Below are 12,850 nucleotides of genomic sequence, written 5' to 3' on the forward strand. Positions count from 1 at the left end.
AGATTTGAAAATTAAACTTTTATATCTCATCAATATCAAGCTTGTCGAGTTTTACAATACTTATAATATTGTAAAATTTTTATAAATTTTTTTCTTATATAAATAGCTAATTTTTCTTAAATTATTTGTAACTTGTAATATAATGCAATGGTTGCATGTAAAAAAGACTCTTAAATACAATATAATTGAATACTTTTTAATACTTTTTTAAATATAACAATTTTGTTTGCTCAGATTTGTAAAACATTTTATTGCAAACACCTCATTAAATAAATATTACAACATTATATAGAAATAAGTACAGGTATATGTTAAGAGAGAGAGAGAGAGAGAGAGAGAGAGAGAGAGAGAGAGAGAGAGAGAGAGAGAGAGAGAGAGAGAGAGAGAGAGAGAGAGAGAGAGAGAGAGAGAGAGAGAGAGAGAGAGAGAGAATATTACAGAGTATTACAAAGTATTACAGAGTTAAATCGCTTGTCTGAGAAGAGAGCAAGGTGTGATCTTTCACAAAAATCGAGACGGTCGGACGGGAAGGTTAACGCGAACGGCACAAGACGGAGGTGACATGGTCACGGATTGGCCTAGGCCCTAAGGTTACGACTTAGCTTTGCAGCCGGGCTTTCTAACACGGTCGTGTCGGTCGTTGGTCGGTGTCGGTGTCGGTGTCGGTGGTAGTTCTATCTCGGCCATTGGCAAATCTCGAAGGAGTCCAATGCGCGAATAACGCGGCCGCTTCGTGCGGCTGATGGTCTCATTGCATGGGACGAGAAGGTGGTGGTGAATGCGCGACGGTAATGCCGATGTTGAAAAACGGTGGAGAAGGAAGTGAACAACTTTCACGCGACACCACCACCGACGATGACGACGACGACGACGACGTGGACGATGAGCTTCTTCGTATCGGAATGCTACTGCGTCAGTGTCGGAGTTGGCGAGGGAACAGAAACTTATAATACGACCGTTATTATACCCCCTTAATCCCTTCGAACCCTTGCGTTTGATCGTCGGAGATATTTCCTAGTCAGGTCGCGATAAATGATCACTTGAGGGAAACTGTTGTATGAATAATCTTTCTCACTCAAAATAAATTTTTTTTCTTGGAATAAAGTACGATTAAATAATAAGAAAAGAAACAAATTAAATTTTGCTTATTATGTTATAAAATTGTTCAGAAACCAATCCGTTGTTAAAAAAAAACTATTAGCGATAAATTTTATTTGATGATATATCAATGTTTTGTTTTCGTGTTCTTCGAACAATTTCTATTAAAAATATATAACTGTAATAGAGAATGTCTTTTTTGGATTCTCTGCTGCTTGTTCGGAATCGTTTCTGAACTAGTGACCTCCGTTTCTGTAGCGAGGATTCGAGGAGTCGCGCGGAATCAGGTTTTCTCCCAATTGGAGCGATTAAATCTAAGCAACACGGGATACCCCTTCTTCTTCCGGCGTTTAAATTCCCTCGGCGTCTGATAGACGTCCCTCGCCGTACAAGAGGAGCGGACGAAGCGAGGTTCCCCATACACGCATCGCTAATTATTATATTAGGGATCCCGCGCCGCCGGGATCTCCGCGCGCGCTCTCCTGATTCTTCATTTTTCTTCTTACGCAAAATAGACGCTTCTCTTCGATCCGTGATCTCGCATGCACAGCCGGACGGGACGGACGGATGTTAGAATCCCTTCGCACCTGAAAGGGTCGAACAGATGTTATCGTAAACAGGTGAATCTCGGATACCGAGGCGCGCGAGATCTCGATGCAATGTCGAAATAAGCGGCCAAGCGTCTTGCGCTTATATACGTCACAAGGTGGACATCGAATGGAAAATAAAACTTTTTGCTCGCGCTAACCGTCATAAAAAAAAATTGATTAAAACAAAAATAGTCGCTGATTAAAAAAAGAATACGATATGTAGATTCCTTTTTCAATTTAGGAAGATATGTTCAGAAAATCGACGATAATATTCTGTTCGTAATAGACACATTTCACGTTTTACTTCTACATTTTTGTTTCCCCCCTTCAATCTAAAATCTAAATACATTTTATAGAATAGAATCATGTCGTGTACGTTACACGCTCTGTTCTGGGATGCAGATTTTTGTTAGAATAAAAGCCCGGCTGTGTCTCGCGGACGAGGCAATTTCCTCTTAATCGGCGTGTTTACGAAGATTAGGTATATGCTCTAGAATCGTGCGCCTGCGGAGCCTAATGATTAGCCTAATGGGAAATCCGGGTCTGCTCTCTCCCTACAGCGTGGGGTCACGGAGTTAGTCTGCAGGTGAATTCTTTTACTCTAAAGTAGTCAACCTCCAGAGATTACTTTGTTCGAGAGATGGCAGCTACCAGCCGAGATTTCACCAGATCGAGAACGAGAGAGGGAGAGAAAGAGGCAGAGCGGACAAAGAGAAAGAGAGACGGGGACGTGTCTGATTATTGGCAAAATTTAACCGTGTTAATTTGCGACGAAGCTTATCAAGGGGAAGTGTAGCCTGTTATATAATTAGTACTGTTTAATAGGAAGTCTTAACGCGAGACTGCGCTTTGTTTAATAAAGAGTTACGTAAAGCACTCATATTTTTCTGCTGCCCACTCGAGTGCTATTGAATCAATCTGTGAGTGGGAACCATGAATCGTGGATAATCATTATTATTATTTTTCTTCACTCAATGCTGAGAGTCTGCAAATATTCCGCTTTCTAATATCTAAAATAAAATAAAATGACAAATATAGAATAGACAATCGTCATTCACGCTTGTTTCGTCGTGTAATTTCCAGCAGCCATAAAAAGATATGAATTGAACGAACAAATAAAATTACCCAAAAAACTAAAGTGGAAAGACACATCAGCGGAGCGAAGAAATTCGCTCGCGGCATTTTCCAAGGAAAATAACCGGATGAACTCGTCGCGCTTGTGCTTAAAGTGCGCGACAGTGCAAAAAGGAAACCCGCCGTGGGGAGAAAGAAAATTGCAGCGTGCAAACACAATGAGAGTGGGATAAATATAAGCGTAGTCTTTAATACGGGGAACGCGCGGGAAGAGAAAGAGAGATACACAGGCGGCATGGCGGCACAACGACGTCACCCGCAATATCGTTACCTCCGGGGCGCATTTACCGTGGCGAAGGACGAGCCTTTACGTATCATCGATTTCCACCGTGAGAGGAAAAACGGCAGTCGTGCGAGGCGATTGAAGATAAAAATCGATTGTTGTCCCTGAGCGGACAGATCGAATCACGCATATACGCGTACGCCGCGCCGCGCGTTCAATTCAATGATTTCGCAAACGAGATTTACGGCACTATGACTAATCTCATGGACAAGACTATACGAGATATAGAATATTTCTTGGGATTAGTGAACGGGAAGTCACGGATGTACTGAATCGCGTCGGGATAGATTTATCTTATTCGTAGCTCGAAACTCGATTTTTTTTTTCATCGTTTAAAATTATTTTGATTTCTATTTATTAACATTTTGCAGGTCTCGTGTTAGGATTCGTTTAAAGTTAAGCAAAAAAAAAGTTTCGTTGACTTTCCTGAAAGTACACAACACATAAACCGTGTACAAAACGGAATAAAATCAAGATATTATATGCGCGGCGTAAATTCGCGTATAATATAAATATAAAGGATCGTGACGAACGTATTGTCGCTCGCGGTCCAGTCGCCCGCCTCGTCGCCGTCACAATCGGACGATTACGTTGCACGATGAGGAATCGATCGGTGCCATCGAGAGGCAAAGTCGCGGACAATAACGACGCTGTCGAAGGTGGAGAGAGTTACGACGTATGGCGGCGAGTTCCTTGCTCGCGCGCCCACCCTCGGCGTCGGCGTCCAGACACTCGCTGTAGGCACTCGAATCGGAGTTTCGATTTTACAGTCGAGCGGAATTAATATAAGTAGAAGTACGTAATCGTGACGTATCGGGGATTTACAAAGGTTAAACGATGAAAACAAGTAAAATAATGAAAGACTTGACCTTAAACAATTAATAATTTGTATTATAGATTAGAGCCATATTATTTATAATAATAGCGCAATTTCTGCGAGATAAGTCGAGGTAAATCGCAAAATAATTTGATTGCGGCTAATTACGATTCGAGGCTGATTTTTCGCTCATTTAACGGATCCTGTTAAGGCAACGGAGTAATCTCGCCTCACCTTCAATTGCCGCATCATCATTGTCGTCGCTGCAGTCATCAGTTCGAGGTAGTCATCATGCGCCCTGGCGATCTCGTGCGTCCTATATGCATTGGCGACTGCGCGTCCTTACGTAATGCGACGACGTGACGATAGTTTTATTCATGTAACAGGCATGGCCGATTCCGCAACCAGTTCCGGCGCGATGACCACTCCGTATAGTAATCAGCTGAAGAGACAAGAGACCGTGGTAAAACAACCTCGATACAATCTTAATTTCTATTGTTATATCGTTAGACGCAAATTATGATAATAATAAAAATTTTCATTATTTGTGTTCTTGACAATTTCGATTCGATCAAATTCGATAGAAACTACCTGCATTCCCTTAGTTAAGTCTCTAATATCTATTATATCTATAATTCTGCGAAGATACATACGATTTTCACGTGCACCTAGAATATTTTATGATATATAATTTCACGTAATATAACATACTTTCGAATAACGTAACGTACTTAATAATACCTCGATAAAGATATTAACATAGATCTCGATGGAATCATGGGATTAATGAATCGTGATAAACGAAACTCGAGCTGCGTTCACAGGAACCGTAATAAGCCCGTAAATGCGAAAGTGGCGTTGAAAAAAGCAGACTTTGGAGAAAATGGCGTTACGAAAAAATCACGGGCCGTGTTATCGTCGGCCATTCGTTACCGAGGCACTTACGCGCGTGTGCAAGAAGCGAGAGCATAATTAGAAAGTACAAGGAGGCTCCGATCAAAGAGAATGCGGCGTAACGCAATGCAAGTGGAATTCCGTTTGGTTTCCGCGATTGCGATTCTACTGTGCGAATCGCGCCGCTCTTCGTACGAAATGCCGGTCTTGACGATCGAAATATATGACGAACAGAAATAAACTTATATATTTAATTTATAATTACGCCAGATCTTGGACGGGTGAATCTGCAAATATTTAAACTTATTTTGAAAGATAAGATAAGGTATAGAAAATTTAAACGCAAGATTATAGAGAATCTTTTCTACGAAGGTTATCGAGAGTAGCACGCGTAACATAAGATATACTATTGAAAGAAAAACGAAACCTGTCGAGACAAATCGTTGCAGGCACTACAAAGTGATAACGTCTCAATAAGATGTCTCAATAATTAAACTTGGTGGTGATGTCAACGGCTACTCGACACCATTACATGCTCACTCGGTGCTCATCTTTTTACGCTGCTCCTAATCAACTCAAGATATCGACGATACCATTTCATATAAACACCATATCCAAACTAATCATTCCTTACCTAGTTCCTAGTATACGTTCGAATTTTGATTGAACAAAAGCGAGATAGAGAGAATAAAGGAATCAAATTCGAATATATATAAAGAGCTCTACTCGGGAGAACGAAAGAAAGGAGGAAGAAAACGTTCTTTTTCAGAAGGAAAATCAGTCAGTCGATCCGTCGCTATATACTATAAAAATTCTTACGTCTGTGAAGTATAGTTGAGAGTCGCCTTTCTCTCTGATTCATCAATCTACTCCGTAAGCTCTACCCGGAAACAAATAGTGACTTGTTATAGATATTGACTTTTAGCTTTATATCTATCATCTTTTAAATCCTATTTGCAACAGGTGTTTACTGTTTTCTGCTTAAACACTCTTTTGATTCCTTTTCGGATTCTTCCGGATCACGATATAATTTCAGTATACGGTTCTAGAAAATAATCGATCGGTTTCTAGTAAAAAAAAGGTTGTGATATATCGTTCAACACTTCCGGAATCGACAGGACAGGCGGGCCACAGTGTCCCGATTGAACCCTGATCTAGTCATCCCTATTTACGTCATTTTACGGACTTCCCGTCCTTGTTCAGGTATTTTTTTTTAATATTTCTCTTGCCTTTTTACGCTAAAAGAAGTTCCCTAAAGTCTTTCTTCTCTATCCTCTTTCAACACATGTGTGAACATAAATTCTCAGAGATCATCACGTAAGGTTTAATTTCAGACAATAAAGATTTTGAAACTTACCTAAATGAAGAATAAACAAACGTTATACATCTTGTGGAGCGTCATAGCGTTCTTATCGAAGACTGACTCACGTTTGAAGATCTGCAAAATACATTCGACTCGCGGCATGTATCTTGGAGAATTGACCTGCGGAGTAAAGGCATCTATTTCGTTTTTCCATGCCGTTTTTCCAATCCTTATATAATTCCTGGGATTTAAATTATATTCTGGGAGTATTCTCCCTAATAAACACAGACGACAAATGTACGACAGAATATTGGGCTGATGAAAATGATCGTCCCTTTTTCTTTTCATATATACAAAGAAATAAGAGAGGTGTGTATACCTTGGACACTTTACGTCACTAGGTATCCGCATAATTCACCCTCGATCGCCGTCCTCACTGAAGGGAGAGCACGACCCATCGTCGCCCGATAGAGAGAAGAGAGCGTCCCATCGTCAAAGCGACGACTATTAATAAATATATCGTTCGACCACGGCGCGCGGCGCTATCCCGAACGCTGGGATATAGGCTCCCGCTGGTGTACGCGGAACCTGCGGACGCTCGTCTTGCCGTGCATTCGCGCAAGTGTATGCACGCGTATATATACGCGCGCACAACACACGTCTCATCTCATCTCACGTGCACGATGCGCGGAGATGAGAGAAGAGAGGAAAGGATGCGGGAGAGGATCCGTGCCACTCGGTCATTGGTGAATGTACCGTGCCGTACCGTTTCGTACCGTATGTACCCTCGGCCTCTGTCGACGGAGAAGATGCTGCGGTATCTTCCTGATCCGATCCGAGAGAGGCATCGCGCGAGAGAAACTTTGCGCGTGTCGTCGATTAATTAACGGAGGACCCAGAAAACGTGAAGATATATATTCGCATAGCGATACCCCCGGAGAACGTAGAAACGACCCTGCAAATAGCACTCCGCAGATATATAACTTCGATTTGAATTCCTATTACGACTGTATAATAAAACTATTTTATAAATTACGGATACAAGTAAGAACTTACGAGCATAAAATGTATAATATATATTGGCTCTTCGTCCACTTCTTATATTACTTCTTCTATATATATGAAAAGAGGAGTTATAAAGCTTATAAATAGATTATTGTTCCCCGTTATATCACGTAGGATAAAAAAGATTCGTTCCCCTTTTTTCAACTATCAACAATATTGATATATAAAATAAATTATGTAAACATCACTTATTGAACCCGCGTAGCTTGCATTTCTTTTTAAATATAACAGCGATACAAAATTTTAATCTTAATTTAATCTTACATTTTTATCTAAAGAAAACGATATAGAATAGAATAGAAAGATTGCCTCTTTGCTTCCGTATCCATCATTTCTTCGTGCAAGTATGAGCACATATGAACGCGCGTACGGGAATCTAAACTTAACAACCGCTTGTACTCTCGCGAAACGTATGAAACGAAGCGGACAGGAGGCAGGAGGAAAATCGACTTTTCCTCCTTGCACACGGCGCGGCGCGACGCGGCGGAGGCACGAGAGGTCAGAAGGTAGCGAAGTACCATATCTCGTCGGGTCGGGGCTGGTTTCTCGCTTCGGAAAAAGTGGCGGCAGCGGTGGCGGCGCGGCGGCTCGAGAGGTCCCGGGAGCCGCGACCCCGCAACAGCACGCGCGATTCCCAACGGTCGGAGATCATGCTAATTTATAGAAGTAATTTCGATAACGGCGGGATTAGCGGACGCGCGTACCTCGCGTCGTTTCGCGGGTAAAAGCCGCGAAATTAATATCCGCGCGCGCGCGCGCGCACACAGAAAAAGAGAGATATGATAAACATTGACTAAATCGACTGCACGATTACAATTTTATTGTACGCGAGATTGTATAATGTGGATAACTGTAAACTGTAAAAACAGATGAGACGATGAGGCGCCGCGCCGGGATGTTAGCGAGATGATATCGACAGACACGAGGAAGTCGTCAATCCCGACACATATTATGCACGCGCCGCGATTGAAATGGACCCAAGACGCTAACTCGCAATGACGCGTCATACAGCGCGCGTTAGTGTCGTGAATGGTGCGTACGCGTTATAACGAGAGGCAGAGAGGCTGCTTATAATTTTGAACTTTTCGGCAAGTCTTGTATGCGATGCGATACATTTTGTTTTTTTTTATGCAACGTCATTCCTTCAATCTTGTTATATAGGTCGCATTATCGTCGACGTATTCGTCGCGACGATTCTCGATCGCGCGCACGGCGATCGGCGGTTTCGCGAGGCCGAAATACCATTTCCTCGCATCTGGCACCGAGCGGGGTCAAAAGGTAGCGAAGCGCCGGCGGGTCCGGTGCGGGTTCTTAACCGCGGTCGTAAAAAGGCGCGCGGATGCCTCGAGAGCTGGCCTCGCGGTGGTTTCCGACGCGCTATAGAGGCCCCCTCTTCCTCTTCCTCTTCCTCGCCGTACAGTACAGCGTGAGTCGTTAATGACTGCGCGATGCGCGACTCCCTTCCACATAACGCTAATCGATTGCTATATATTGTTAATCGTTTGTCGTTGACAAGTAAGTGAACTATGATTTTCTATAATGTTCGTTAAACTGGTCAAGTGTGATCGGACTACTGTAGAGTGACTAAAGCGAGTATTACACGCTCCATCTTGTTTGGAATAATGGAATAATTTTATATGAAACAGAAAGAGATATACGACTACTGTGCAAAATGTTTTTATCGAAACAAGTTATTTTTCATACACTCTATAAGTATAAAGAATACATTGTAGCAACATATCCTACGATTTATCCAAAAATTTTTTTAAAAGATGGAATTTAAATATTTTTTAACTAATAAAGGCATAGGTAACATAGGTTGTGCAATTTGGAAATTTAATTTCAATAAGAGACCCTTTTTGGCTTTCAATTTTCAGCTTACGTGTTTTCTGTTAAATACATGATACGTTTAACATCTAGACATTTATCTTTATACCTCCGGTTGTTGGTGTTTTAGACGCGCGAGTCCTATTTTATCGCGATTTTACTGAAAGAAGACGTTCTGTTGGAGGTATCATTAACGCGTCGCGGCGTACACGCTGCGCTCGTAGAATGTAGGTAAAGCCGGCAGCGACGGTGGTAGACCGTTAAGACTCGATCGTTTAAACATACGACAAGAAAGGGGAATAGCAGGAGGTGGAAGCGGGGGCGAAGGAGACGGCAATGGAGGAGGAGGAGGTCGGAGTCGTGCATACTTTGCGTGAAGGTGTGTGGAGTTCCAAATGTCAGCGGAGGATCGCTTCGCTGGAAGGAACGGACGTGTGCGAGTGAACGTTACGGCCGCGTTACATTGAGAGAGCCAGAGAGGTGCCTTCACCCTCTCGGAAAATCCTCTGTCGGCCACCTACGCGCGCTTCTCGCCCATAATCATTTTCTAGGAATTACTGTTACGACGATCTCTCTCTCTCTCTCTCTCTCTCTCTCTCTCTCTCTCTCTCTCTCTCTCTCTCTCTCTCTCTCTCTCTCTCTCTCTCTCTCTCTCTCTCTCTCTCTCTCTCTCTCTCTCTCTCTCTCTCTCTCTCTCTCTCTCTCTCTCGTAACGGACGAGATGGACTGCGAAGGTGCGATTAAACGCGAATGCGAAAGACGCCGTAATATCTTCAGCAAATCGCGCGATTTTAATTGGTTACTTTAACGTTATCTATTTTTTCGTAGCGCGATTAATTCATGTTATTTAATCATAAAATCATATATACTAGCAATTAATTGACTACGCGGTAACTCAATTCATATTATGATTTTATTCAGTTATCAGTGGAAACACGCAAGTTAAAACTGAAAAATGATTTAGAGATATCGGAGTCGGAAAGATATTCGTGCTGTATGTACATACGATTCGTCCGTGGTATCGTGGGACAGCGAAGCTATCGAATGTCGAACGACCGGCGACAGCGCGGATTTCCGTTTGTCGATCAAAACACAACATACGGACAATCAGCGAGCGGGTCCGGCTCGATCGGCCTTAAAAAGGCCCGAGGTACGAGTAAGCGATTTGCGCGAGCGAACGAGCAAGCGACGATAATGGACCGGATCGTCGATTCGTACGTTACATCGTCCGCCACCTGCACACGCAGCGAGAGAAAGAGAGAGCGAGAGAGAGAGAGATTGCCGCCCGGTACCATAGTCGAATCGTGGGAATCGTCGGATTACATCCGCCCAATTAATTTTTTCGCCGGTACCGACCCTACGGTTTCGCATGGCGTTCCCGATCCCGAACCGGGAGGGAGGAGAGAAGAGGAGAAAGAGGAGGCTACTGCCGCTGCTCCCGTTTTGTTTTTTATGCGCGCTCGTTTAACTCGATTATGCCGCGGGATGCGCCTCGTAACTCATAACGCGACCTGGGTGCGATGCAGCAGCAGCAGCAGCTCCATCCAGATCGTGCGTGCGTGTTACGTAGGTATTACGTCGATCCGGCGACGATTAGACTCGAGGAAATCGCCGTTGCTATAGTTAATAAGACTAGTCCCTTCTGGATGCGGCCTCGGGCCTCGGGGGGCCAGGGTGAAAATTCAAGCCGATTATTTCCCAATGAGAAAATCTTGCCGCTCTGCCCGCATCTTCTCCGGGAGTACTGCGCACATCGATATAGTTATCGCTCACATTGTGGATAAGAAAATATCAAAACTGAAAGATCACGCAGAGTTCACTCGCATTATTATTTTCTCTTCGTTTATATTTGCAACTTTCTTCTTAAATAATTTAACATTTTACTACCGCTATATACGGACCGTTAAGTAAACTACTCGCAGCTGAGGTTGTACTCGGGGAGGAAAAAAAGAGCAGCGGCTCGTTTTTTTCTCGCGTGCGCGGGTCGCGCAAGTTCGAGAGAACGCAACGTGCACCGCACACGCGTGCGTATTGCCGCGGCGCGGCGTGACGCACAAGTGCGAAAAAGTAAGAGGCCACGCGCTCGCGCACACGCGTACGCGGTAAACTCGTCTCTCTCTCTCTTTCGATTCCGTATGTCTTTCGAAGGACTTTCACTTGCCCTCCGCTTTGGTGCACATCGCCGAGTGCTGAGTTTACGAGCACGTGAGGCACCGAGCATAATATATATCCTCCTCTTCTCTTCGCCTCCGACTCTTGTCTTGCCTCATCTTCACCTAGAATGAATGCATCGATGGAGCGACGGATTTAAACCAACTGTGGGTTCAGCTTACGAAGAAAACGAGCCGCTTCCGCCTGAAACGAATAATACGTAATATTAGAAAATATATTTTTAAGATACTATGCAAAATCTCTCTCGTGCCACTGGAATTATACGGAATCTTTTTCTATCAATTTAATTCAACATGATGTACATATAAATTTGCGAGAATATTTTTATACTTACGTAGTTTGATCTAGGATGTTGTTTTATTGGTACCCGATCTTACAAATTTGATCGAATTTCTTCCACTGCAAAATGACGTGTATTGCTCTAGAACTCTAGACTAAGTTTTCGATATAACCGAAGAAATTCTTAAATAACTGTTGAAACTAGAGATAAATTTCGTATCGATTCGCGCGGAGGTCCCACCTAAAAAAGGCAAAGACAAACGCAATAATTTCGACGACAATGTCCGTTGACAGCTATCAGCATGTATGACACGAAGTAATTTTTCAGGTCGTTGGTTCCGATCGGACGGAGGCGCCAAATTCTGTCCTACGATATGGATGATGTCGATGGTGTGTGGATGTGGTTGGCGTCGGTATATGGTTAGTTTTCGTGGTCGTTGAAGCGCGACGGGGATCGCGAAGGGCCGGTCGTAACCCTATCCCTGATCGATGGCGACAGTTTGCGACGGTCTGTCGGTTCCCTTCCTACCGTAATTCGGCGCTTTCGCCTCGTTGCTTTTCGATAGATTGGAAGAGACATCGCGCCTCTACGCGATGAGATAAACTCCAAATATATACCGCACGGTTTTCGTATCCATTTTATCAGTCGCGATTCTTGGACGTAAAATATTATAATTTTAAATTTGTTAATACGAGAACATTTTTATCTTTACTCTGTTTATTAAAAATCGCTCTCTCTTCTACAACAACTCTTAACCGCATATATGTATAGCATCAATTCATAAACATTCATCGACCAACAAGATGAACAAAACGAGCAACGATTTCGCAAATTGGCGTCTCTTTAATACACCTCCTAGAAGAAGAGACGCGGTGCTCGAGTTTCAAGTCAATCGTGACCAGCATCAGCGAAATCGTTACTCGCATTCGCTCATAACAAACTATATAAATTTCGCGAGATGAATCGCGATCAACGGCGGCTAAGTATCCAGTCACCTCTTCTGCCAGAGGGAATTAAGGAGGGATAGATGAGAACGAGGCTAAAACGAGCAAAGTCGATGAGACTGGATATAGAGCGTTGTCATCGGAAGACAGGACGAGCCAGGGTGTGTAGGAAGATGCAGGAGGGAGAGAAAGAGAGGTAAGACAAACATGAAGAATGCCACGGCAATCGTAATGGGTTTGCAGCAGCGGCAACGGCAGCAGCGGTAATAACCATCGCGTATATAACGACACGATGAGTCGTGGGTAGCTCTCGGCCGATGGACTCTCGACGGTTTTCACGAGGTTCCCCGGTTTCTGTCCGTGGTGTACCGAATGCACGATCCTTCCGAGCTTGATTACTCGAACCCTTTTACCACGAAGATGGGCAACGAGATCGTCATGAA

At 43.4% G+C, this 12,850-nt stretch overlaps 1 long non-coding RNA gene across 1 annotated transcript; it reads right to left on the reverse strand.

The window, feature by feature from the left end:
* Positions 1-223: 223 nt before the first annotated feature.
* LOC143903635 (uncharacterized) lies at positions 224-6,697 on the reverse strand. The gene is made up of 4 exons (XR_013258760.1): positions 6,499-6,697; positions 6,174-6,299; positions 4,157-4,364; positions 224-1,685 (listed from the first exon to the last, which is right to left on the reverse strand). It is a non-coding gene; the product is annotated as an uncharacterized LOC143903635 (long non-coding RNA).
* Between the last annotated feature and the right edge of the window lie 6,153 nt (positions 6,698-12,850).

The sequence above is a fragment of the Temnothorax americanus genome, unplaced genomic scaffold (assembly GCF_048541705.1).
Source record: "Temnothorax americanus isolate GAGA-0224 unplaced genomic scaffold, ASM4854170v1 Scaffold49, whole genome shotgun sequence".
NCBI classification, from domain to species: domain Eukaryota; kingdom Metazoa; phylum Arthropoda; class Insecta; order Hymenoptera; family Formicidae; genus Temnothorax; species Temnothorax americanus.